The sequence below is a fragment of the Aphelocoma coerulescens genome, chromosome 12 (genome assembly GCF_041296385.1).
Source record: "Aphelocoma coerulescens isolate FSJ_1873_10779 chromosome 12, UR_Acoe_1.0, whole genome shotgun sequence".
In the NCBI taxonomy this organism is placed as follows: Eukaryota; Metazoa; Chordata; class Aves; order Passeriformes; family Corvidae; genus Aphelocoma; species Aphelocoma coerulescens.
In genome coordinates, this window is record NC_091026.1 from 13140209 (window position 1) to 13167931 (window position 27723).

At 40.5% G+C, this 27723-nt stretch overlaps 1 protein-coding gene and 1 long non-coding RNA gene across 8 annotated transcripts in view; both read right to left on the reverse strand.

The window, feature by feature from the left end:
- Window positions 1-27723, reverse strand: part of FHIT (fragile histidine triad diadenosine triphosphatase) — a 553468-nt gene that overhangs the window by 12222 nt on the left and 513523 nt on the right. The gene's annotated exons all lie outside the window — the stretch shown is intronic.
- On the reverse strand, window positions 9250-26889 carry LOC138117398 (uncharacterized). The gene is made up of 3 exons (XR_011154632.1): window positions 26655-26889; window positions 20309-20496; window positions 9250-9505 (listed from the first exon to the last, which is right to left on the reverse strand). It is a non-coding gene; the product is annotated as an uncharacterized lncRNA (long non-coding RNA).

The following is a 27723-nucleotide window of genomic DNA, read 5'->3' on the forward strand; positions in this document are numbered from 1 at the left end:
AACACAGACTAGCTTGAAGTTTGTGATGCTTTCTGTACAACAATTCTACTTCTGCAAACCAGTGCACGCCAAGGCAAGGTAAGTCTATAAAACCTTTTCTGTAGGGCTCCAAACTAGTTACCATTTCAAAGCAACTGGTACCTGGCCTGTTTTCTTAAGAGAAAGGTGAGGCAAAAGCATCGCACCAGGTGGACAAAATGTTTTACTGCAAAACTCAGAAAGGCCCGACTTCTCTGTAGCCAAACCTGTTTGTAGACACTCACTAAAGGAGTGTCTCTGAATCCTGAGCATCAACAGGATGGTGGGCAACCCCCTCAGCATAGCTTGGATAACCCAAAAGGAGGGAACAGGATAAGAGACCATGAACAGCTCTTTTAGACAATCTCTATTATGCTAAATTTTTCTTTTAATATTCTGAACAAGCACCGAGACACACATTAGTCAATTCTCTAATTGCAGTTGCCCAGCAAATTACACACTGTATCTGCTCCACATTCTTCAAGCACCAAGACTCTTGTTTATAACTGTGAACATCTTCTTGCCTTGCAGTACAAATAAATGCACTATTTCTAAGATATGCCCTTCTTCAAGCAGATCATTACTGATGTCTGACTTCTTGGGCTTCCTGATAAATTATCCTCTTCTTTCACCTCAAGCAGAAAATGCTCTTCCACTGATAATCTATGACTGTCAGTCTTGATTACATGTAAACAGTGGAGCTCTTTGAATATTTCTGCTTGTGAAAAGTGTTCATTTTTTCACTCATGTCTCCCAGTGTGAGATGCTGGCAGACCTGACAGCTGTGCTTTATGTTATTTTATTAAAGTTGCTAGTGCTGCAGAATGGTCTATGTTTTTATCACTGCAATTCTTAAGGGAAACACAATATTGTTTTATAGCACATTCACATTGGGGGACCTCTCCTTCTTGCCCTTTGTGAAGGAGCCCAGAATTCTCAACACAGCAGATTATAGGGGACCTGGGTCTATGACTGGTTGTTGCTTGAAGTGATATGTATATTATGTTTTTTTTTCTACTTATGCCATAATACCACCAGAAAAGCAACCTGTGGAAATATACTGCCCTAGCCAAAACTATTGGGAAAAAGCTTTTATGGTAGCTAGAACTATTCTCACTCTCCATGAATATTTATAGTCGATAGTTAAGAGTTTATAACCTCCAATGCATTTAACTAAAAGAAAAATTATAGTGATGGAGAGTAATTACACAAAACTGCAGCAACATAACAAAACTCAGCTGCTTCAGCAATTATAAAATATAATATTATCAAAACCAGCAGCTAACAAAAAAAAAAAGAATGAATTTTTGCCAGTGGCTTGAATCAGAGATTAGGCATTACCCAGCTGCGGTTCATTATTACCAATACACCTTGAGATACCCAGGCATCTTTTCTGTACTTAACTCCTACACTGTGGTGAAATATTCAGAGTGATATCTCAACATCAGATTAACACATGAACCATGAGGAGGCTGAAAATCTAATTTCTTCTCACCAGTAGAAACCCTTTTCCAGAGGCTGGAGACAAAGTTGATCCCAGGGCTGCTACACGTTGCTTCCCCCAGCTCCCTTATGGCAGCAGAGCTGTGTGACCAACACACTCCAGAGCACACTCCTGCTCCTGTTCTTGCACTGCAGCTGTGGTGGAGCATCCCATCCCATGGGAGACAAACTCCAGGGCTGAGCTGGCTCCGGGTCCTCAGCCCTTTGGTGATACACTGGTCCTGATGATGACTTCCAGCCACCTAAGCCTCCTCTGGTACTGCTTTTACAACTTAACTCCTGAATTTGCCCTGTTCTCCCTGGTCTTGACCTCCTTGCTCTTTTTCCCCAGTGCTTTCTTTCCTTTTACTTCACTTTGTATTTCACTTATAACCTCCTAATAAGAATTCATTTCCACCCTACCCCTCAATGTGATTAAATGCAGCATTTACTGCTATTATCTGTACCTCTTGCTATGCTCCAGCCTTTCCTCACTCTCTGCTGTCTTGCTGAAAGGAGTGTGAGCTTTTTGGTAGGTGCCCTCCTCTGCCAGGCTGAGCCTCCATCTCATTTCCTTCAGTTGCGGCTCAAGTCTTGACTTGACTTGCAATGTAAAATGAAAGAACAATGGATGAAACACAGTGGTTTCATGAAGCAGCTTCTCAAGGATGCTGGAATCACATGGCCTTACACATCCTGTTCTATCTGCCTGGGGGAAATCATTGCAGCAGCTCCCAGCCCTGGGCTTGTCTTCCAGCTGAGCATCACCCCTGTTCTGCTCAGGGCCCAGGAAAGGCAAAAACAAGGCAGAGAACAAGCACAGCAGGCTCCCCCTTGACCACACAAGAGACCTACCTGACTTTGTGTTAATACAGTGCTGGAGGCCTGTCTGCCCCCACCAGCTGCTGTGGGATCAGGACCCCTTTCCAAGCCCCTTTTCCACTGCTCCCCCTCACAGCCTGAGCAGCTCAGACAGTTCAGTGCTTTCTGCATCTCTTGGCGTATTTCCATATTTAATTACAGCTACAAAACTGCTGTAATTTAATTGCTCTAATTTACAGTGAACACCCACATCCTATAATTTTCTCATCTGCTGACTTTGCTTATGATTCTATATCATACAGATATCTGTGTTTCCATGAATCAGAAATCCCTGATTTTGGGGTGGGTTTTGCTTGCTGCATTAAATCTGAATTATTTAAGGAGATGGGAAGAAAGCCTGAATTATCTGCATTTTATAGGAGACAATTTTTAAACTATCTACTGGAAAATCCTTCTCCAATCTGCATGAAATATGCTTCTACCTCACAGCTGCTGATATTGCTGCAAAGCGTGTATTCCATTGGAAATCTCAGTTTATCAAAGCTGTGTTTTAGAGAGCGGTGGTTCTTTCCCCTCCTGTCGACTCTTTGTCATAATGACCGCAAATATTTTTTCAGTTTTATTGTTGTGCTTTGGGGAAAGACTTGAACCTTACACTTCACATGGACATATGAATAACTGCACACTTTTTAGCAAAGCACTTATATGAAGAGAATTTTGTGAAAACACATAAAGGTTAAGTAAAACCCTTAAGCATATGTGTTTAAGTGCTTTGCTAAAATAAACTCTGCAAACCCCAGTTTCCAACAATTTGGATAAGAAAAAAGAATAAATATAAAAGGAATCTTAAGAAATTTGCTTTTGAAAATATAAAAGACAAGTAAGCCCACAAGAAGAATGACAGTTGTATAGAAAACACGTTTGCCATTTGGTGAAATATGTAGATTGCACTCTGAAGAACTCAGATCTTGACAGACTTTCAGTTTGGCTCCAACTGAGATAAAATTATTGGAAAGTAAGCACATTATAAGGGAGATACTTGAAGGAATATCCACTGGGGTAAGAAGTCCTGCCAAAGACTTGGGGAACTGCTATTTACAACCTGATTTGAATCCAGGCAAGAATCTATTTAAGTGTTTAGATACATTTTCACTACGCCCATTATCCTCCTAGTTAGCAGATAATGTTTGGAACACCTCTGTAGTCTTCCTCACCTGGGAAAAGAAGATGGATTTTTGTGGGGAGCTTCCTAATGGCCTTGCCTACAGAGGGCTGTCTGTACAAGAGAAATGTGTCACACAGAGACCTGGTTAAGAAATGGCAATGTCATCAGTGTGATAATGTTGGAGGAAACCTTATCCTGCGTGCACAGCCTGCCATGCAACATTACTCATTTGGAAAAAGGCTATTTTTAATCAAGGAAAAGCACTTTAATCAAGGATAGAGTCAGTGATTCAAAAATTTCATGCAGGTGCATGTATTACTTGACTGAAAGCCTCATCCCAAAAGGTCAGAGCTGCAGAGAGATGTGCATGTCCCACTCCAGGAGCAGAGATAACCTCAAGGTGCCTGTATCAGGCTGATGTATTCTGGCTCCTGCTGCAGTGAGTTTCAAAGTCAGAACTTCCCTTAGTAATCTTCTTAACTTCAGACAAATATTTGCCATACCCTGAGCACACTCAGTAAGATTCATGACATGCCAAGGAAAACACGTGAGTTAAGGGGGTTGATCTGGTTTATTTGCTTTCTTTGTCTTTTTCTGATGACACAAAGGATATCAGCTGCAGGTCCTATGGCATTGGCACAGAGCCAGTTCACCATGCAGGGGAATGGGAGCATGCCCTCATCTCCAGGGGGGAGTTCCACCTCTCTCATCACAGCTCTGGGATGTACAGGAAGAGCCAACAGTGGTCAGAGTGTATGTCTTCTCTGGGGAATTAGTTTATTCCTATTAAAACAAAAATCCTCACCCTCAGCAACACTTGCTGAAATTAAGATGAAAACATTCCGTCAATGTGTTCTGGAGTAACTCATACTCTGAGTCACTCCCTCCACTGACTGTAGGAGGATTTCAAGGAGACTTCAGTGTCTGAAATGACACATACTGCATATCTGAGGTGAACCACAGGGCTTCAAAGCCTGCTTTTGTGTGTGCTTCTCAGGGGACCCCTTGCCTGCCAACAGACCTTCCCAGGATGACCCAGTCTGCTTTCCCCCACAGTGCTCAGGATCACAGCACTCCTGGATAAAGCTACATCCCCGGACAGCCTTTTCCCCCAGGCATCCCTCAAATACTTCTTTAGCTTTCAGCCTTGCACATGCAAGGCTACTTCACCACCGGGATTGCCTCCCTGGGATTTAGGCAGCCAATACCCTCTAGTAAGTAGTAAAATAGGTTGAGGAATAAATTGCTCTCATTTAACATTCACTCAAAAAAAGATGGCTGCATTTATTATGCAGCATATTGTTTTATATACTGTTTTGTTATAATAAGTCATGTTTAAAATGTCATGACATTTAAATCAACAGCAGTAAGAGGGAAATGCTGAAAAAGAGCAAGATGATCAAAAAGAATCTGAAAAATCCTGGTGAGACATTACGGGCCAAGCACTCTCATCACAGTAAAAATAGTCACAAAAGAGCTTAAAACTCACCCATGAGAAACCCAGTGTAGAGAAACCCTCCCTGCCCAGGTCTCTGTGTCCCTGTGGTGTCCCCAGGCCTGTGACAGCTGGGTGGTGGCAGCTGGCTGTGGCCAAGGGACTTGGGCACCTGCTGCCAGGTCCTCCTGGTGCTCTGCATCCCCTTCCAGGTTCATCCTTTCCCTGTGCTGCCCTTTGCCACTGAGTCACTGCAATACTCTGGACAGGTCTACTGCACACACACCCTCGGGACTCGTTAATGCCATTTGGCTCAGTGAGGAGCTGGGCTTCAATGTCCATGCTGTCAAATACATGAACTTTACAAACAATATAAAAGACTACTTTAATGTGGCTTCATAACCTTTGAGGAGACACAAAGCCTACCACATCTACTACTGATAAGCCACATGCATAATGGCAGATTTTCACCAGAAGGACTTTTAATGTTAAAAAAGGAAAGAGTGTGGATCAAAGGAGCTACTCTGCTCCTGCAGATTCACTGCTCTTCTTTTCCATCAGTTCTGGACCCATATGCCAGCATCCCTCACTGCTGCCTCCATGCTCCCTCACCCCCCTCCAAGGGAAAAAAACAACAACTGCAACAACAAAACAGATGGCGATGCATCGAAACATTAAACCTGAGCCCAGTACCTGAGCTGTACCATGAATATTTCACTGAGGCATGGGGTAGAAAAGACAACAAAATGACCTTTTCTACCATCTTAAGGGATATCTAACCTTGTTATTCCTATAGACACACTGAAGAAATGCAAGAGAGAGACAAAGACTATTTAAAAGTTGTTGTGTATATTTTTAAAAAGACTATCTCAATGTTCCCATTACAACCTGCCAATATGAATGACACTTTTGCTCTGAGAAATGGAAGAAACTCTAAAAGATAGACTGCATTACGAATCTACTGATATTCCACTGACCTGGTGGGATAAGAACCAAACAAGTTTTGTCAAGGGCAATTGCCCCAGAGTCTGTAAATTAATCTCTTAAAGTAGCAGCAGTAAAAAGAAAGAAAACCTTTAATGTTTAGAATAGTTTTTAAACCCAGTGGACGCTCACACTTCTCAATGATCCAGTAGCAGTGGATGGCACCAGACCCATATATGTGAGCAAAATTGGAGATTTCAGATGGTCAATTACCTCTTCCAGTTTTTCCAGCCCATTAATATTGCTGTAAAAGTTATGCAGGAAGTTGTCTTATTAAGAGACATCACAGGAGGTTTTGTCCATATAATTTCTTTCCCTATTGTACAAACTTCACAAAGATCTATTACCCACAGCAAATATGGTCCTAGATTCTCTTTGGGATGGATGGATGCATGAGGTATAAGAGGGAAAGTGAGGAACAGTTTGCCATTGTTCAAGCAGGCTCCTCCACTCCTCAGGTGAACCTCAACTCATACATGAAATCAAATGATAAAATCACAGATAAGAGGCTCAATACAGGAGCCCTTATTTACTCAGTGAAACTCAGACTGGGATAACAGTGGTTTTTCAGGAGGTGGAGGGGCACGGGCTGCCTTCATTTTAAGGTGGAGGACTCTTTTTCTTCCTCTTCCAAGCTGCAGTGTTTGCCTTCTGCTGAAATCCTTTTTCTGGGGAATAAGGCCACAGTTGTACCCATATAATGCCCATGCAGAAAAGTAAGGATGGCGTAATGGCCATGGAATAGAGTATTCTGAAATTAATTTAAGTGAAGGGACTTTGAATGTGGGGAGAATTAATTTTAGTTGGATAGATGTGGCAGTTAATTAAGGCTGATAGTTTCTACTAGTAGAAAGGTGTTTTTGATGAAAATATATTGAAAATATTATTAAACTGCCTAGGAAAAAACAGTTGCTACTGCCCATGCTAAAACCTCCCAGACATCCCATGTTTTTATATAGAAATCATAAACTGATAGCATTTGCATAACAATTATTATTTAATATGTAGACTTCAGTATCATTGCTTTTGGACAGAACTAATATTAAAACCTTTGAGCACAGATATTTTAGAAATACTTATCTGAAAAGTCACAGGAACTTTTTTAGTTTGCAATAGTTTTGCAAGTTCTGTTCTGGTGATGATACCCTGGCAGCAGATCACCACCTTCTCTTTGCATAATCCAGAGGACATGCTCCAGAGCTACGCAAAATCCCACACTGCTTGGAGCGGGGGAGCACAGGACCATGCAGGATGGAGGGTAGGAAAGGTACAAAGACAATCTCAAGGAACCCAAGCACTCCAATTTTCAGAGACAGAAAGTAATTTTGTATGCTTTCAGTTCAATCAGTTTGTTCATGCCTTAGGAAACAATGAGATCAACGGAAATGAAAGCAATTTCCAGCAGATATGAATAAAACACGTGGCTCTACTGAGAAGAACTTGTACACTATTCCAGAAGCACAGTCAAAGACTTGTGGACTAAATGCTGTGAGAACGTATCACGCATGGACTTGCTTCATCTGAATTTACCAGACTAAGAATTTGCAGGTTTCTCATTCCTCCTTCAGGAGGGAGTTGATTGGGGAATCAGTTGTACAGTCACACACTTTGTGGAGAACTTGCAAAATAATTTTATTTATTTAAACACATTTTGAAGTTGCAATCAGAACTTCTTTCACAGGTCTGTTGCTACATTTCTCTCCTTTCTTTAGGTCATTTTTCTTTAAACTACTCTTCAAGCAAAAGTAAAAAAAGAAAAAAAATCGTGTTCTCAGTGTGTTGCAGGGTTTTCCTGTGCACATACTGTGTAGTACAAAGGCACACCAGCTCTCCCCATTCATCCTGACCCATAATCATTATTAAACTTAATTGCAGAAGACACTGTCTTCACAGCTTTATTTCTCATATGACATCTTGTGAATTGCTTTTAAGAAAAGCCATTTACACAACTTCTATATATATGTAAACTAGTACTCTAATGTCACATTCTTGTTTGCACATACCCTTGTATTCATGTCAGCTAGTCCTAATGCAAAAGCAAGTGGCCCTTCATGTATTTCAGTTAGGAAACAGTAGCATGGATTTTCATAAAACAAAAGTTTGACTGATACTATGCAAAATCTGTTCCACTGAAAAATTGGCATCTCGCCCATCATCTTCCACAAAGTTCAGTATCTTTGTCGGGGCTCATCTACTTGACTTCTTAATTGTCTGTGTTCACTGGCTGTATCAAATGGAGTTTTCTTTTTGCTTTTGCTCGCTGCATATTACATCTTTTAATTGGTATATATAATTACTTACCACAGTCTGCCATGCCAGATTTTCTAAGCATTAGTCTAATTAACTTAAGCTTGATAATTATGTTTCAGATATCATAACAGTATGCACAGAACTTGCAGATTATGCTGTTGGTTTAGCTGTTTCTGATAACACTTTTCTCCTATTCTTATTTTTTCCTTTTGCTTTTTCTCTTTCTGTACAGGGTGGGAGAACAAGCAGAAAGAGGGACTGTTTTTCTCTTTAAATGACTCCAGTGTTCTCCAAAAGCAAAAGCTGGCTGTTTTAAATAAGAAGCTATCAAAAGTAAGTCAACACAAATGAGAATAGATCCATAATGCAAGGATTTCCTCTTTTTATAAGAATAAAAGATAAATATGTCACTGAAGAAAGAAACTTGAGCTTCTGATAGCGGAAACTGTAGAGCATTCTAGCACAAACCTACAGCATTTATGGGCCAATTATGAAAGTACTCAGACTTCCCACAGGTCTCCATCCTGGGCCATTCTAATTATCTGCCTGTTGGCGACAGCCTGTCGCCAGGGAGGCAATAAATAAGAGATAACATGCATGGGACTTGGCACATGCACCTCTCCAGCAAAGAGAGATCATCCTTCACAGAGTGAAGCAGCCCATCTGGGAAAATGAAATATCCAAGTCTGAGACCCCAGGTAAAAGTAAACAGATGCAGAGGACACTTATGCCACAGTCATAAATAAAGAAAAAAGAAAATCTGTGACAGGCTCTGGGTTTGTATTTGGCTTTCTGGTGTAAATCAGCATGTATCTTCATTCCTGACAACTCACCTTGGTATTCTGCTTTTACTGTGGAGAATATATCCTGCATTATTTGATTTGTCTTACACTTGGACGAGGGCATGGACACTTTGTCCCACCACACTGAATGGCCTCTGCCCAGTGGGACAGAGCCAGGAAGACCAGACCTCTCCCTGTTTCCAGAGACAATGGATTTGTCTTCTTGACTGGAGTGCAACGAGTCCTGTTAGGTCCCAAAGGTATCCAGAACACAGTTTGGGTACTTAGGCTGCAAACACACTCATGTCTATGCCAAGACACTGTTTGTTGGAATTTTGGGTGCAGTGGTGCGTAAGTGCCATCAAACCCACACAGAGAACCACAACAAAGGCATTTCATTTACTCTGGAGTCATTGGTGAGGATTTAATCAGCTATGAAACATAGAAAGATGGCTCAGCTGCTCCTGTACTTTAACAGACTTCTTGGATAGAGACAGGGACAGGCAGCTCTTGCTGAAGTTCCCCTCATTCAAGCCCTTATTTTCAGATGATTGAAGGGCTGTCACCCTTGACAGAAAATATTATCAGCAGTCAAGGAAGTAATCAGGGTGGCAAGTACATAAATAAGCATAGCATAAATCTGAATATTGGTAATTAGCATTTGATTAAATCAGATTAAAAGCGTTAGGCCACCGTAGCAGCGATTCCTTATAGAAAACTATTTAACATTCCAATTATCTTTAATGAATTAACCTCAAAGTATGGCTGAGGTGCAACACCCTAAGAATCCCTTTGCTCATCTACAGTCCACTTGCAACTAATTTCACTTCACTTCAATTAACATTTTTCTGTACTTCACACATCAGTAACTGCAGTACTGAAATATGCACTCCTTTCCCAAATTTAATAGCTGAGACACTTTCATTTTTTTTATTCTACAAATGAAGAAAATAATTTCCTGCTACTATCTCAAACCAATTAAAATTCTTTTAATATTGGCTTTACATCTCTTCGATACATATATGAACCAAAAACTCCAACATTTTTCACATAGTAATTACTTGGAATTGATCTGCTATGCAGCACTCCAAAGACAAAGGGATTTACAATTAGCAAATTTTAAAGTTTAGTTTACATTTTTCATCTCCAGAGTTTTAAAAGAATGCTTTTTGATTGAAGGTTTTCTATTAAGAAAGAAAACTCAGTCAGTACAACTAAATTATTTTAATTTAAAAAGAAAATAAATTGGAAAATGTACAGATTTATCGATAGGCCTGGAAGAACACACTACCTTTTAGGCCACTGTGGAACTACAATTACAAAAAAAGCTATTGTAAAATAAAGAAAACTTTTGTATAGTACACCCTGTTCATTGTGTGGCTCTGGTAGAAGGACAGATCTCTAACTGAGATCTCACAGTTATCAAATGCCTCTGAGATAGGGAAGCTACTGACCAGTCTCAATAGCAGGGCAACTGCTGGGCCTCATGGTTCTTTCCTTCTACTTTCCTTGTTTTTCTTGGTGCATTTTATAAAAAGACAGTGTCATTTAATATCATCCCCACTTTAATGGGGGAACATGGTGAGGAAGCTCTTGCTCTGCAGCATGGTTGTGGTAAAAGGAGCAGCACTTGTGAACAGATTATAAATCTGACGTTATTTTCCCTTTCACTCCATGTTTGCAGCATTATTTTAGAATTAAGAAAAATGAACACACATGTAAGATAACAGCATCCACGCAGCAATATGGCATAGCTGTTATTCCTCTTACAGGCATCCAATTTAATTTTATCATTAAATACCACACAGCACTAGTTCCTATGTTCTATTCCATACTGATTTTAACCTCAGTGTAGAGCTAACCATTTTGTGCTGTGCATATCAACTAGAGCTCACTGTGAAGAAGAGCACTGCCAGCAGAGAGACATGTGGGGATACAGTACACAGCTCCTTCTCATATTAGGACTGTTGGATTTTCCTTCTCCAGCTGAAGCACCCACATGATGCCACAGAGCTTCACTGCCATTCCTTCTCTGAGCTGCTGAGCACTGCTATAATTAAGTTATGCAGATAGGACACAGGCATAATATAGCTTGCCCATATAGATACATAGAGTTTGTTTTGTATATTAACTTTTATAATAAATAGGGGCATGCATGGCCTATTTGGTTACATGATCATATCCATGCCCTGAAAGATGATGTTCTCATTAAGAGAAGCTGCAAGCCCAAATCTTATCTAAAGTGCTGTTTACTTTGCTGGCAGAACAGCCAGCATGCTGCAGAGCCTATATCTTTCACTATGCCACTCAAAATGAGAGCACCCCATAATAAGTCCTGAAAGCTTAAAAAAAAAAATTAAATAAGCCAGTAAGAGGAGAACATATATTAAAAATCAGTAACTGCTTAATTTAGCTAACAATATAACATTTTTAAATGGAGTAAGTTTTTTTATCACACCATTTCTCTCTGATATTTTATCTACTCTCAGAGAATACTGAATATTGTAACATTTTGCCCTTACCTGAATTTTTACCAGCCCTTGGTTTTTATCGCATACAACACTTTGGAAAGTCTAAATAGTAGTTAAAAATAAACTCTTTGCCAACATTCTATTTCTACTACTTCCGTTTATAACCAACACCACACTGCATTTATGCATGAATCTGTTCTTATGTCAAAACCTGTTTCAAGCCTGATTTTACTCATACTCTTTGCCAAGTGTCTCTGGGCTCCTGGAGTGGCTCTGATCCCTTCAGCCAAAGGGGATCCTTCTCCCTCTGGGGTGAAATCCTTTACATGAAGTGGGCACTTTTATCCCTGAGCAAGTGTCCAGGACCAAACCTTTGTGTGGTGCTCCACCTGAGCAAATGCAGCCTCCAGACTCCTTCCCACACTTTCTCCTGGCTTTGGTGCCCAGCCAGGGCCATCCTGCTTCCAGGAAAGCACTGGTAGGACTCTCAGCTGCCTTAGAGCCAGAGAGAGCCCACAGGGTAGCAATTCACTGCCTCCTATCACAGCTTACTGGCACTATCTGAGTTGATAATTTTGTATTTATTTCCTTGAACGTTTGCTGCAGATGACACTGCCCAGCAACTGGAGACATTTTAGGAGATAGCCTTGAGAACATCAGGAAAACTATAAATTCTCTGTTAGGGATTATTTCAGTGGCACAGATCAAGTCAAGAGTTTTGATCCCTTCAACTCATCTCTGGGTTTTTGGAATATCCATAAAATTTGGATAAATCTACTATTGAAAAAAAAATCCCAGTTCACACCTAAATGGCCTCCTGAAAATTAACATTGAGAAGTATCTCATGTTTATCCTTTAATAAAGGGAGTGGAAAAGCCTGACAAGGAGCTAAAGAAAGCAAAATAGTGTGTGCCAATTTACTGTTTATGATGTGAAGACAGATCTTGTGCTGATTTTGGCATCAGTGGGAAAAGGCTATTATATCCAACTCATCTAATAAGATCCTAGGTAGGAAGGACATTCTCTCTAGACAAATTTGTCAGTAAATCTGAACCTGATTCACATCCCCATTCAGCAGGGCATTTAATTTCTCTTTCAGCGCTTAAGAGCTGTCTGAATTCACTTAAGCTGATCACTTGCTTAAATGCTAAAATGGGATTGCATTGAATACCCGTAGGCACATCTATGAAAAAACCCCTTCTGAGCCTAACAAGCATAGCTGGCTGTGTTACTCATTGTCCACATCTGAGGGTAAGGACTCCTGCTTTAATTAAAGTGATCGAGTGAAGACATCTGAATGCTCACAGAGAAAGAAATTAAGTCATCATGTGAGTCAGAAAATTGCTGGATTAACACTAGGAAAAAATATGAGACGTTAGGCAAAATTCTTCATGGAAATGTTATTTGCTAGTTCAAACCCAAACATTCTGACAAATTTTAGGAAAACAACATTTCCTTCATTCTTAATGCCTCTTCTCTTGTATCTTCAGAAGCTTCTCTCATTATCACACTTCACCACTGTCATGTTTCAGTTGTTTCTAATGAACATTTCACCTTTTTAATAAAAAAATATAGGAAATATGCATGGTGCTTAAGGGGTAAAGAGAGCCCCAGCAAGAAATGACCACATCTTGCAGTACTTACTCATAAGCATTTCAACAGTGTGCCCTTTGACCTGCAGTGATAATTGGGGTCTGCAGGTCTTCCATAATTGTTTCCCTCAGCACAGGGAAGTGTGAGGTTTAACACAACAACCTGGAAAACTGTAACAATCACTGCTAATAAAAACAGCACAGGAAGGGAGGAGCCTGCATTCACCCAAACAAGACAGCTTTATATATAAACTCAGTATTGTTATTGACACAGGATAAATTAGTGGATCATAATTGGCCCTTCCACAATTATGCTAATTTTGTGAAAATTAAGGTGAATAATACTGACTCTAGTATTTCCATCTCACTTTGGAGCTTCAAAGATGCAGTGTGAGAACAAAAGGGCTGAAGCAGCTTCCAGAAGAAGTGAGGAGAGTGCTCCTTTCTGCCCCAGATATTCAGTGTCAGTCACAACTTTACTGAGACCAGTAAATTCCCGAAGACCACCAATGCCCAATCAAGTTATGGTGTCCCTAGCATTGTTTCTTCTAAGAGATTATTTCAAAAAGCATGTTCAAGTTAAACCCCATACTCCATTTAACTGATGTCAGAATGACATGTGGAGCTAATTCAATGCATCTGTCTGGGAGAAAAGGTGTGGATCATAATTGGCCCTTCCACAATTACATTAATTTTGTGAAAATTAAAAAGATAGAAATATAGGAATTCCATTTCTATCTGCCACTGTAAAGTTGCCCTGCAAACTGAGATGAAAAATCCCTGCTGTTTCTGTATGTCTACAAAGTGCCCAATACCCATGGGTCTTTTCTCTAAGGCCACATTTTACCACGGATTGAATGAAAGTAAATGACACATTTGTGTATTTCCCCCAGACAGCGTCAGATCAGCCCTTGGCTGCCTTGGCAAGGAGTGAAATCATAACGGGGCTGAGACAAAGCAAACAGAGCCCATCCTGCCAGGCAGCTGCCACTGCTCACATCAGAGCCGCCGCTCTTGCTGTTGGTTATTCTGCATTATCCAGGGTAAGACCTGGAGCCAGCATGGTGACCCTGGATTTGCACAGCTGTAATGGGGCTCTGACCTAACGTCACAACAGGAGAGCCAGGCCCCATCGGCAGCAGAAAATGACCCAACCAGGGTCTGCTGCATTCAATGGAAAAACATCCACTGGCTTCACTGGAAGCTCGTCCAGTGTTTCAGCGCCAGCAGGGAAACAAAGCTCAAAAGGTCACGCAGAGAAAACATAAAGGCGAAATTGTTTCAAGGCACAAGGAGCTGCTTCAATTTTTTTTTGTTCAAGCTGGTCTATCAGTTTGATTTTCAGCAGAGCACTGTGCCTTACCACACAGGCTCCCCTAACTAATTAGGCAGGAGCATGATTGCCTTTAAAAAAAAATCATGGGTTTGTCTGCAGACAGCTCAATATTTCATTGCATCATGCCCTGTTCTCAAACTATTTTTATTGATCAGAATACCTCAGGCTATTAAGTTTATTAATTAAATGATAATTTTTTTTTCCTGGTGAGTATACAAGGAGATAAATGTCTTACAAATAAACTCAGAGCTTGCAGGCTGAGTCATGTGGTGATTTAGAAGTCATTTATCTTTTTCTCTCCCCCTCAGCAAAAAGTAATCATTGTCACAATACTCTGTAAGTCTAATGTGCCTGTGAAATGTGCAACATAAAGAGATATTTTTCATTTCCAGCACAATTATACCAAGCTTTTATGCTATACTAATTTTTAATTGCTATGCTAACAAAAGGATATGGATAACTGCTAATCCATTTAAGCACAAACTACCACCCTGGTGAAGTAGGGAGGGGTCTGACCCCATTGGCTGAACCCAATCTCTGTAGAGGCTGAATCTAGATTCAAATGTCTCTGTTCTTAAAAAAACCCAAAACTGGTTTGTATATGCCTGAATTTTCATTGCTATTTTGAGCCAGGCCTGAGGTTGTCAGGTGATGCTCTAAAGCTGAGATACAGTAGCTCCCTGAAGAACTTTCCCCCCAGTGCTGTTTTTCCCTGGCTGAATCACTGCAGAGCACTATGATGGGAAACAAGTGCCTTTTACCCCATCACCTGCCCTATAGCAAGCAGAGAAGTTGATCAGGAGCCTGCTAAGCATGAAAATATCACATTTCTTGGATCAAAGCCTGAAGCAAACTGTGGCTGCCCATTGACACCAAATACAAGGGTCAAGTAAGAGCAGAAACTCAGAGAGCAATTAATGATTTTTGCACTTTTTGTTCTAAAAATTGAAGCTTCCTGTCTATTCTAGAACGGGTTAGGATATTCTTACAAAGCGAGATGTATCGTACAACACAGAAAGGGACACAGCAGAACAGAAGAAATGGGAAAAAATGGTAAACTCTTGAGTAAAAATCAGACTCCAGACTGGATCTTTTTTCCCAGATATGGTTTTGCCCAAGTAAAGACAGACTAAAAGGTCTTCAAGATTTGGCCCATACATTTGAATACAAAAAAATAAATATTAGTTTCTTTTCTTTAGGATTTACTAATCTCTTAAAAATCACAGCATTACTTCCCGTTGATGGTACCAATGGTTTTGGGCAGGCTGAACTAGTTTGGTCTAAGATAGTTTTGAATGAGACATTGCAAATAGCCTAACACAAAAAGAGCCACATTCTCCTATGTTTGCAGTGTAGCTCTACAGTTTGAAATGGTGCTTAGCAGAAAGTGGCAAAGGCAGCAAAGGCAATGTTTGCAGAAGCATACTTTAAAATAAATGGCACATCAATACAGGGAAAGCCTCTGATTTTTCATCCTTCTTTCTGCAAGCAAGCAGCTGCCAGAGTACCAGCCCACAGGTGGTTAAGGTACATCTGCAATTCCCTGGGGAGGAAAGTGGCTGTTGTTCCAATAAGCTCCAGAGACCTTACTGACATTTTCCAGCTGGAAAGTAGGGCATGGTGTTAGCAGCATGCACATGTACACCACATACAAGTCCTTTGGCCTGAAGCACAGAGACCACACTCCACAAATCCACAGTCATCACACAGGTCAGGCTGCTCCATGCACTCTAAACCAGGCTTCTTCCATCGAAGCACCTCAGGGGAATTCCTGCAACATCCCATCCTGCTCTCCAGAGCTGTTTACTTACTTTTCCAAGTCAACATCTGACACAGATTAAAAGAACCATAAAGTGTTTAGAGAAATCAAGATCATGCATGTCCTGTGACAGCTTCACTGAGAAGCAGTGATGCTGCACTGAGTGCTAGTTTGTCAACCTTTGCTACTTACACAATTCACAGCCAATTTAATTAAAAATATAACAGATCTGAAAGCTGCTAAAATGCTTGCAAGAATATCAGTCATTTGATAATAGGATGAAGAGCCATTAGAAGTGAACTGTAAGCAAACTTTTTCAAGATTGAGTAACAAGGGCATTACAGTTCCAGCCATTAACGTCATGATTTAAAAAAATTAGCTGTCCATCTTGCCTTAAAAACTAAGCATTTTTATCTCCCACACATTTACAATCAAAATATGCTTATAAAAGGTGCAGAAAATTTCATGGCTATGAGCTGCACATTTTGCATTCTGAACACTACAACAGCCTCCACTGACTCACTTCATCGTTCAGTTGATTTAATACAAAAGCTTTTTCCTCCCCTTTTCTGCTTGTTGCTAAGATGAATACTCTGTATTCATTAGTAATCAAATACAATGGCAAATGTAATATTGTTGCACAGATGAACTATTTTTATTACCAACACTCTCATGTTTAAATTATTTTCTTTAAATAGTTGTCTCTTGTTATTCTAGTTCAGCTTATGAAGTTCTGACAAACAACAGCTTGGACAAAGGATGCAAAATCAAATAAGTGAAGAAAAAACCCAGAATCAACACATATTGGTTACATCATTAAAATAGTAACGTTTAGCCATACCCACAAGCCTTTGGGATTGCCACAGTGGGATAGTCCTAGGAGGACTATGAGTAGGATGCTCTGAAACAAAACATGCACAAACCCTGCTCAACTGCTTTTCTCCCCCGAACACTTGAATTCTGATTGCCTTTACTTTGGGGCATGGATTGGTCCCAGCAATCCTGCTCAGCCCTGCAGGGCCCCCTGCCAGCAGAAGGTACTCACTAGATCAAAGTCAAGCATCTACAAGTTGTGCAATCCTGAGGGTGTTGGAAAACCTCCTTGGATCTTTCAGAGGTTTGAAGAGGTGGAGACTTTCAGCCCTGGGAATGCACAACTGGGAGGCCAGAACAGCATTAGTGCTGCTATTTGACTGATGAGATTTCTGAAAATCAAATTTTGAACTTAATTCTCACTTGGACAAACAAAGCCACAGGTATTTGTTTTATGAGGTACATTTCTCAAATCTGTCTTCTAACTTGAGGAATTCAGATTACCTGCAAAGAGAGGCAAGCAGGCTCAGAGTAGCTCGGGTGGTGTGCCCACAGCAAACTCTGGCACAGAAGTGCAGATGTAAAAGGCAGCCTGCACTCCTGGGAGCCAGGACCGTCAGATGCAGAGCTTCTCTGGTGAAAGCTTCAATTTTCAAAATTGTCAAAAAAATGAACCAAAGGAAAAAAGAAGAAATCAGTGGCTTCCTTTGATCCTAGAGCTCCAAGAACAGAGATTTTTAACAATACTGCATTATATATAAAATATATATATCTACACACAAACACATGTACGAATATACATTTAAATATGTTATATATAAATATATATTAGTAGATACTCTAGATATGAAAAACAAAAGTAAACAAACCTTGTGCTTGACCCCTATTATTAAAGGTCTCAAGTTCTGTTTTGAAATTCATTTCCTACATCTTATCACATAATAATTTTTCTGTTTAGAACTAGCCCAAATGATTTGCTTTGTCGAAGTATTGCAAAGTTAGAGTATTTATATGTATAGCAGCAGATGCTGCTGTCTCTCTCACAATATAATACAACTTTATAACTTATACTGCCTTTCATACCAACTGCATTTCCAGATGGACAGCATCAAATGCAAGGAAAAAGTGAATTCAAGCAATACACAGTAGATGTGTGTATTGTGATACAGTGATGTAAAGCGTTGTTAAGACACTGTTTGATGAATAAATTAAGGCATTGAGCAACAAGGCCAATAAAAGAGTGAGAAAAAAAATGAAAACAGAGGCATATGCAGATGAGAAAATCTACTTAAGAAAAAAAGACAAAAGTTGAAAAGATGGAGAGTTGATGAGGCAGAAAGATACACAGAGGCTGCTCCAGATGGTAGAAACAACAGCAAAGGTTCTTAAGCTAGTGTGGCAAGACTATGTACAAAGGAGCACGGTGTGGTTGCAGAGTCTGCAAAAAGACAAGCAAAGGCTGCATGCATTGCTGAGATGAATCACTGCTTTTGGAAATAAGGAGGGACCCTGAAAACACTGCAGATTTTGTTCTCAGCATGGTCAGACGGCTTAAAGGCACCTGATACTATGGCTGCGAAAGGGTCCTTTAGCTCTGGGGCTTGAGGAGCCTCTATTGCCCTGTCAGGAAAGGGAACACATTACACAGAGTCTGACAACCACTGATTAACAACTGGGACACACAGACATCTCCATGAACCACACAAGGAGTACACATGCACACAAGGAATCACTTGTCTACCACACAAACACTATCAAAAGTTTGCCCAAATGTAGAGCTTACCTGACCTCTCCACAGTACACACTACATGCATATGTTAGATTTGCCTTATGGGCCCCCTGTATTTTACATACAGTGTAGAGAAGTCAATCCCTAATAATACCCTGCCACCTGAGGAGTTTTTAGCACAGACTGAAATGATGCATGAGTATCAACATATTTTATATTTTGAAAAGTCAAACATAACTACGCTATGCTACACTGTTTTAAAAATATTAATAAACAAACACTAAACAATCTCAAATTTAGCTCTTAGGCCTGAAGCTATGATACATGAGTGGCAAAGTGGCATAGATGTGTTGGCCAGAAATTACTCAGCTCTAACTAAGTGGCAAGAGTGCTACTTGAAATCACCAAGCATACGCATCCGTGGATCCCTTTCACTCTCAACTTGTCAGTGTGAGAACAGTGCTGAAAATAAACATCCCTCCCTTGACCTCCACTAACAAGTCTCCACAACCTTTAGGCTTTCAGACTAGCAAGGTCTAGTGCTCACACATAGCTTCCACAGTGGCATTTTCAAGCAGAGAACGACAGCAGTGACACATTTATACCTTGTTCTTTCCCATATCCAGCTTTCTTTCCTTGCCCATCATCTGTAGTTTCTGCCAGCCCACTCCCAAGAAGATCCTGGTATATCAAAACAGGATTTAGCTACAGTGCTTGTACATGTAGTCTTGCTCACCTCAGAACACCCAAATGTATAAATGCTGTGCTTAACATTCATCAGACAGATCCAATAAAGCTGTAAATGAAAAGAAATTGAAGCAACTTCATGCCCAGGAATAAAGCTAAATTAAGTAGCAAGTGTTTAAGGGATCAAGACCTAAACCACTAGTTCCTACAACATGGAATCAGTCACTCTGGCACAGCTGGGCATTCAGTGGCCAGAAATGAGCTTGATTCTTATGCAGAAACCCAGTAAATAACCTACAGGTAATTTAAAAGCCCTCAAGAGGGCACTCAGAAAAAGCCCAAGTCACTCACTGAATTACTGGTGGGACTCTGTATGGTGGCTAAACATCCATCTCGCTGGTGTCAGCTGTGGAAGGCAGTAAATGTAATCTATCCAGTGTACCTAAACAAAACAGCATGCAAAGAATTGGTAGCAATTCAGTCTTCCAGCTACCTCTTGTTTTATGCTCAGATTCGAGGATGATGGGCCATTACAAAGGACTTGCATTACACAAATAATCTCTGATGTGCTACTGGCTCATACTCACATGAACATGACAGTCCAGAATACAAAATGCAATATGGATGGCTTCACTGAAAAACAACAAATCAAACCTAAATCATCAGTCTTCATGTTGAAGACAAGACAATGCTGTTTTATAGGAAATAGCCCTTGGAAAAAAGCTACACTGTTCATATATAACCTATCTAACACAGCATTTAAATAAGCTTCAGTTAACTATTAACACTCACACATCATTAATCTGTTTTGCTTTTACTTTTCAAGTAAAATCCTCATTAGGGGATCACTGGATTGACTAATTAATGGCACACTCCTTTAAAGAGCGTGTAAATGTCATGTGGGTCCAATGCCTGTGCAATAGAAATACAAAACATCCCCAGGACCAGAAGAACTGTATGTTTTCATAATGAATTTAGGATACTGTCAGTCACGATCCTTTACTGTGAACACCATGCTGAGATGCCAGCTGAGATCCCCAGACTGAGCAGGGGCTTGGGCTGTCAGAGCAGACCAGATCTGAACTCTTCGAAAAGGATTAGGTCTTCCTGGGAGTCATGGGCAGGAACTCAGCACAATCCCTTAGGAAATCAGAGCAACCTCTGTCCAAGACTACAGAAAAAAACAATGTTTGTCAAAAATAGAAGCGAGATGCAAACAGCCATGGCTAAGTGCATGCACAGTTTGTAAAAACAAATCAACCACCACTATAGGTAACCTAGCTGCATTTATTCTATCTCATTGAGCAGAAAGAGCATTTTTTAAAGAATTAACACATCCCATCCTGAGATTTATTTGTATGGAACCAACTTGTGGGTGAGATCATGTAAGAATTGATTTTTCTGCCTGACTTTAAAAATAAGGTTATGGAGAGATGAAAAATCATTATCTGAGGTGTTCAGAAAGTCTTAAGCAAAACTAAATCATACCTTAAATTCACCCAGTACATGTATATGTATTATCAAGGGGTGGTAAAAGTTGTTGTAACGGATAAATTATTAAATACTTTTTTAAACTTTATTTTTTAAAGCATATCACATATTTTGAAGACACTGGGACTAACATTAATTCATTTACTAACTAGGTCAATAAAAATTGCTATAGCCAAGAGCTCTATTAAAAGTCCATAATGTTTTCTTAATGGAGGAAAACTAATAGAGTTCTTTTGGAAGTTTTCCATAAAATTAATATTGTAGAGTTTCAGTGGATGTCTTAAATAGTTTAAATAGGCATTTTTATTAACAGACTTAATAATAGAATTAAAACAAATTAAAATCATTACTTCTCTAAGAGGAAGTATTTACATTCCAAGCATCTTAATGGAATTTATTCCTGAAAGAATTTAGAAACAATGCTCATTATTCAACATTGTGAAGTGGGAATTGGCTATTTGGCATCCACACATAGAAGATCTGCCAATTTGCAACTACTGTAGCACTTACTCGGAGCCTCTCTGTCTAAACCACTTTGCATGGCAGCCATCCAGAACCTTGACCTGCAACACAATCCACCTCCTTTTCAAGAGCCTTTCTTATTGGAAAGTGTTAAACTCACCCAGCAACCAAACAACAAAAAAAAGTAATAAAAAAATAGAAACCTAGGTAATATACAAGGCAAATAACTGAGAAAGTTATTGTATCAATTATCTGCTCATACCCTTTTCCCTGGGCTTTTCACCACTTACAATTATCCCTTTGGTTTGTCTCAGGTTATCCTGTGTTCCTTATTTCTGTGGCTACCTGCTTATTGAACGTCTGTGCACATTTTCAGCTGAATGAAATCCTCCCATCTCAATGGCACTTACTGCCTGCTAATAGGGTTAAAACACCCACCAGGCAATGCAGATGACCTGTGAGCCTCAGAGGGCTGTTGAGACTTAAGGGCAGCATCCACAGTGCTGGAAATGACACATCCCACAAAACCAAGCACAGCACTGGAGGCAAGATTTTTGGCAAAGAGAGGGTGCAGGAAGTGCTGGAGGAAACCCAGGCTCAGGGGCAAAGTTGACCTGGTCACCATCCTTAACTCCTGATAGTGAGCAGAAAGCATTAATTATGATATAGCTACTGTGGCCAAAAGCAGCCATGCAGCCTATGCCTGGAACTAAAACCCACAGAACCACAGAAAAATTTTGCTTTGAACTCATGCAGGTATTCCTCAGGGAGTTCATGGGAGTTCTGACCTGGCAGAAGGGTACTGAAGAAAGTTTACCTTCCTAGTGAACTCAGTAGGTTTCCAGTTCTGTTCTTAAATGAACAAACTAATGAATTTCTGATGAAACCACTACATTTAATACCCAAGTACTGTACATAGGCAATTGAAACGAATGCTTTTGGAATGGAAACTAATGCTTACCACTGGTCTTGGGTTAGAAGAGTCCATTTTCCTGACATGCTGGAGTTGATTATAAAAGGCATTACCAGCACCAGTTTTGGACACCAGGGTAACACATACACACACCTTCCAAAATGATCAAAAATTCATGTCCCACCCACACCTTCCCATCAGTCAGGGACAATGGGGAGGTCACCATGAGAGCACTGCAAACACAGCCTGCACGAGAGCCAGCACAGCTCCCAGGCTGGGCACCTTCATTGGAAATTTTTAATGAGCACGTCTCCTTTGTGCAAGTTGTGTCACCTGAACACTGAAAACAGGGGATTGTACAGAAGTTATTTGTCATTGTGTAATCAGTAGAGATAACCAGACTTTGCTTCTCCTTATCGATGTTAGGCTGGAATAGACATGGGTACGAGGTGTAATATTGCTTTGCAATTGCTCCTGGAACATCCCCCACCCCCGTCCTCGAATGACTTGCCAGAGAGTTAATGCCCTCCACAGAAATTGGCAGCATTGTGACATTCAGAGAACAGGACAGAACACTGAAGCTATTTCAACCATTACCCTACCAGACACGTTAAAGGACTAGATCCAAAGGCCATAAAAGTTCCAGGAAACTTTTTGTAGTCTATAATGAGGTTTGTATCAGGCTCCAGGTCCCAATCAGCCTTCCCTAGTTTTGGTATTCATGTTTGCTAAAATTACAAAATGTCCTTTCATTCCAGAGAATCTTATCAGAAAATTGATCTCTTTATATATAAAGTCTTCAGCCAAGGTAAAGTCCTTTCAGGAGTTTTATGGTTTCCTATCATTCTTTTCAAAACCCTCTGGAAACTGGAAAATATGCTGATACTGTTTCCATGTTAAAATGAATGGTTAAATAGAATAGAAATATAGTTCTCAAGTGTTTGCAAATATCCAGCCTTTTATAATTTCTCTGGCAAAAATGGCAAAGGTTAATATCAAACAGGTAAAAAAAAATTCAGAATTAATTCAGAATGACACAATTATTTACAGAAGTACCTATCTGAACATTATCTCATTCTCTTATTTATAAAACCTACAACTGTGCTTTCTATATGTATTTAAATTAAATTATCTAATGCAAATGTTATATATGAACAGCTCAGCAAGACACTGTATTGTATCAACACACCTTATTCCATGTAAAAGCAGATTGCTAGTTCTGGGATTGTAAACTTGCCAGACAATAATTTTATTGCTTTGCAGGTAGCAGAACCCCCAATGTTCTTGTTCCCAAATGGTGATTGAATAATCGCTTTTAATATTGTCTAATGATCACAAACATGTGGAGTCTTGTGTTAACATCTGGTTTATGGGTAAAGTCGCACACAAAACTACTCACAAAACAAATAACCTCCTGCCCTCCAAAAGCTAGAATTAATAGAACAAGGACATGTTCTTTTATTACTGAAGAAGAAGTAGCAGGGCATGCTGCAAACATTTATAGGTATGGTTTATGTAGTGCAACTAACTGAACAAATCACTTCGTTCAAAAAATTCTTAGAAGCCACAAGCTCTAAGGAGGGGAAAGCAGTTTGTCAGGAACATTGGAGGAAGAAATAACCACAGAACCAAATCTCATCATTCTGAGCATGGCAAAGCTTTCACTGCAGACAAGGAGAGCTTTGCCTAAGGGCAGCCTTAGCCAGTAACATGTGATGTCCAGGCAAGCTCAAGAACTTCTGAAGGTAAAAATAAACACCCCGTGTCAGTTGTTCCATCCTTATGGCTCATTTTTTTATCAGTGAGCATCTTATAACAAATAAAGCTGCAAGGACTATTAGAAATCACCCTACTTGGTCACAGCTACTACAATTTTACTTACAGATCTTCTACAAAAGTTTGTTACACAGGCTCCACTGTGGACTTTCCAGTCTTTTCACATTTATTTCAATACCTCAGAAACTGCACTACCATACACTTTTCCCTTAAACAGTTTTACTTTGTTCTAGCCCAATTCTTTTGCCTGGCTGGACCTTTTCCTGGGTACCTTGATCTTTCCAGATGTGACTTCACAGCCCGGAGTCCTATCATGGTATGGCTTCCACAGAAGTCACTTTGCCTGCAAGGCCTCTACTCAGGGCTAAGAGTGCATGAGAACAAGCGCCTCACACCTCCTTTCAGAAACCTTAGGACAACTTGCACCTCTTGCTGGGCTCTTCTGGAAGGGACAGGAAATATCTCAGCCCTGGGGGAGCAGAAACTGCTGCATTGCAGAGATGCAGAGGATGTAGAGGAATTTTTTGTGATTGTTTAAGGACATTGTGGTCATTTTGCAGGCATTTATAGGGAACCATCTTGTGTTCAGAAGGCTTGGGAAATCCAGCCTGCAAATCTACTGCTCCTAGTACTGAGATACAGAGAATGAAATCCCCTGAGTAGAGGGTGTACACAAGGGCTGTTCGTTACACACACCCCTATGCACCAGCAGCACTCACACCTGGGCCACAGATGAATTGTAAGGATCCACCAAAGCCAGTTTAAGTACCAGTGCAGACTTGGCTACATACTGCAGGGAATTACAGGTTCTCCCAGTCCTCAAAGCAGCTCTTTCAGACAAGTTTCAGAAGAAAAAACCCATAGTGTGAAGAATGCTCTGGATAACACAGAGAACAGTGCTCAGCATCATTGAAACTGTCACCACCCAGCCTGTTACCTGGAACAGAAGGGCATGAGAGCTCTCCCACCTCGGCAGCAAACACCCCTTACTGTGCACTGTGTTCTAGAGAGGGGGGCTTTTTCAAAATCCAAAACTTCCATAGCCGAAATTTGGATGAGACTCAGAATCTCTGTCCTCTAGACCCTAACATATGCATATATTCCCTTTCACGCTCTCTCCCCTACAATTAATTGAAGAGTCATATATTTTAACAAACCAGTTAATTGAACACAGCTAAGTTGCAAAATTCAAGAAATTTGCCACATTTACATACATGGTAATGAGATCAATTACTTTCAGCTCATGTAGACATATTGAGAACTAATGAGGTACTTAAAACGGGTATGGAGAAAGTCTACTTTCTATTTCCATGCTGTAACTTAGAGCTTGTTAGGGATTTAGCTCTTTATCAGTTCAAGCTATGGCACTTACATTGATAGAAGGCCTGTTAGCTGTGGCTCCCGACTGCATTAAAAAGTCCTTTAATGCAGTTTTGTAGTGGCATACATCTCATTACAGTGCAAAAATGGGCAAACACTGAAGACCACGTTGTTGGAAAATACTTTGTCTGAGAACACAGCAAGCAGAAAGCTTATCCTTTGAAGGATAACATCCACCTCACTCATAATTTAGATAAGTAATCCAGAGACCTTTATAATAAGAAATCCTTTATCATCATTTAAATCTATTGAAAAAGACCCACAAAGGTAAAGTGCCAAATTCTGGGACTGTTATCTTTATGGGTCACTTATAACAACAAAACGCTCTTTCTCCAAACACAAAACACAGTGGTAATTTATTTCTTCAAAGAAACTGCACTGAGAGAACATCTACAACACAGTACACTTCATACACTGAGCTCTGGGTTATTACATAGGAAGCCAATTTCAGGCAGTGGTTTCAACATCTGAGCACAGCCTTGGATACAGCTCCAGGCAAATCTGAAGTTTCTCATTAAGTTAGACATGTGATGAAAATGTTGGAAGTTGTTTAAGGGTGAGGAGAAAATGGACACAGATATCATAAAGGTACAAGAAAAAACAGAAACAAGTGGAGAAACCTTTGACTCCGGCACAGAGAGTTACAGGTGAAGTCAGCCCAGGAGAGTCTCAGCAGGTCCCTGTGGCTGCTTCCTGCACAAGTGTGCTGGTCAAACCACAGCAAAGCTTTAAATCTTGCTACCCAACAGATAGAACCAGCTTCTTTTAACTACAGTTTGACCATGTTTTCTGCCTATCAAACCCTCTAGACATTTTATTTCCCTGGCCCAGATATTAAATGATGTCCTGTGTATGCAATTGCCCTCAGCCATTAGGCTAAGGTCAGTGCAATGCCTTCCCCCAAGGGACAGGAGCTCCTTATCCACGGAGGCAGTACTACTGTGCACAAATCTCAGCCTGGCTGCCTGGGGTCACTCAGACTATCAGGGACATCTCTGCAGCATGACTGTGAGCTTCAGGTTTCCAAGAGATGCACAGAATAGTTTTTCACAGCTTTATCAACCTGAAGTCTCTCTTTCCCTCCTTCAGTTAAAATGTCTCAACAACTTAATTTTACTCCTGCTTTTTTTCTCATTTGAAATGCCCATTTACATCACGACAACTTCCACGAGGACAGTACCCCTTCAAATGCCAACTAAATCCTGGATGTGAGGCTGAGGGCAGGAGCCACAGCAATCACCTGCACTTTGAGAAGAGGTTTTCAGATCCAACCTTCAGCTGCTTAGGGAAGGAGAGAAAACACTTACCCAGTCATGGCCAAGTGAAACAACCCCTAGACATCAGGAGAGCAGCAGCAAAACCTAAGGCTGCCAAAGGAGGAGTTAAACAGCTGTCTCAGGATGCAGCTGTGATCCCGCTGGGGTCACCTGCCTCCAGCACAAACTCCATCACCCAGCCTGAGTGAAAACACGACCCTCTGGCCCCAGGTCTGTTGTTGTGATGCAGCAAAGCAGCTTATCCCCTGATTCACTCCAGCTGTGGATGTGTCTGGGCCTGGTGCTCCCCAGCTGTGCCACAATTGCCCTTGGCTTTCATCCCTCACCTCTGCCCCTATCAGGCCAAATCAGCTCTGTGGGATTTTGTGGGCTGAGAGCTGGGCATCAGGCCTGTCTCCCAGTTCACAGTGAGAACTGGGAGCAGATATGGGGGACCACCAACTCCTCCTCCCTACAGGAGATGAGAATCTGCAGAATGGAGAAGGAGACAGCCATGGGCTACATCTGGTTGTGGATTTCCTTACACTCAGTATGCATGCACTCATGTGCAGTATGTTCAGCCTGAATATACTGCTTTCTGTACTACTGATCATACATTTGCTTGTCATTACAGTGCTTATAAGTAAATACAGAGAAATAAATAAGAATACTTAGCACTTTAAGCCCATTAAAGCATTGGCAAAGTTTCACATGAGATGGTCTTTAAAGCTTGATGTATGGCAATAAAATTAGTTCAGAAAGAGACAGCTGCATAAAAACAATGTATGCCTTCACATAAAACTGTGAGAAATATTTTGACTGGCACAGATTTTAAGGTAGGCTTATTTATCAGAGCTGTGCTTCAGTAATTTACAAAATACAGAATGGGAACAAGAGAATCATCGGATGCTCGCAGAGGGACAGTTCTAACGAGCACTCGTTGCAGCTGATGAGTCTGAAATCACACCAGGCTGATATCAAAGATTTGTACCCAATGTTGGGCAATGATCATGTTTTACAGAAAACTAAGAGCTAATGAAGTAAAATTAAAAATAAGTGGAGTAGTGGGTTGAAAAGATTCTCTAAAAATATAATACGAAAGGAATATCTGATAACAAAA